The sequence below is a fragment of the Galeopterus variegatus genome, unplaced genomic scaffold (assembly GCF_000696425.1).
Source record: "Galeopterus variegatus unplaced genomic scaffold, G_variegatus-3.0.2 Scaffold7188, whole genome shotgun sequence".
Taxonomy (NCBI): domain Eukaryota; kingdom Metazoa; phylum Chordata; class Mammalia; order Dermoptera; family Cynocephalidae; genus Galeopterus; species Galeopterus variegatus.
Window position 1 is genome coordinate 112408 of NW_007733299.1, and position 1307 is coordinate 113714.

Below are 1307 nucleotides of genomic sequence, written 5' to 3' on the forward strand. Positions count from 1 at the left end.
AAAAATGCCTAGAATTGTCACTTTGGATTCTATTCTATCCATTGTAATTGCCCAAAAATGTGCTGGGAATATCTTACATTAACTCCCATTTTTCAAGAAAGACAGAGGCCAATGTTGTTATGGTAAATTTTCTTGAAATAAATTCCGGTGAGAGTTAATGTGTGGTTTATGTCATTCACGCTGGCCTGTAGTCAAAATTACTATAATGCCCCTAAGAACAACTATGAATGGTCAGTGGCAGGTACTTAGTCTTCCCATAAATTCCTGCACAGGAATGGCCAAGATGCTCATTCCTGCTAGGTTATATCATCCTCAGAAAGGTGCCTTCATGAGGATCTGAGGGTAAGTGAGGCAAATTGCTTTAAAAGAGAAAGTAAACGGTCCCAGACAGGACTCTCAGCTTTTGCTTTCTGTGGCATAAACATCATTTCCTTCAGAAATTATGCTTTGTTGGTGTCATACCCCTCTGATGTGGTCCAACCTGAAATTTGCAGGTGATGCTGCAGAAAAGCTGGAGGTTTAGTTAGCGCTGCAATTGCAGGCACAGACTCGCCTCTGGATTGGGCTCAGTTAGAGAGTGGGGATGTCAGAGGACATGGTTCTTTTCCACACATGCTCAGTCTGTCTTCAGCCCTTCCATGCAGTGTTGACCGAAGTCTAGAAGATTCTTCCCAAACTCAATCAGTCGCAACTGGTTGCTTAGTCCTGAGTCAGTAGGCAACATGAAAACTTCCAGACATGCCTCTTGCCTTTTCTTCTTCTGTTCTTTCAGCTATCTGAAAATTGCCTGTTTTCCATTTAACATTGAAGATTATATATTCTCATTATAAAAAAGCAATTTGATAATACATTTTATGTATAAATATTATACTTATGGATAGGTGCATATGTATATGTGTTTGCATATATATGTGTATATATGCATGTGTGTACACACACACACACACACACACACACTATATGGATATATCCATCCCATAGTGTGTTCCCCAGAATACTATGCCCATGATACACCTTAGAAAATTTTGCACAATAGATCCTTGCCCCCCTCACACAACTTAGAGATTCATGCTCAAATTTGCCTGTCAAAGGAAATGAAAAATTCTGCAGTCAATTCTGTTCATTTTTTTATATGACTCAGTTTGTTCGTTTATTTGTTTAACATCATGTAGATCCAAAATTATGCAGGCACATTCAAAAACACTGCTACGGAAAATTAAATAGAACATTGTAGAGCTGAGTCACAAGGGTTTAGATTCTAAAGACAGTGCCTAAGGTGAAAATCTTATATAACAAAATATTTTTTT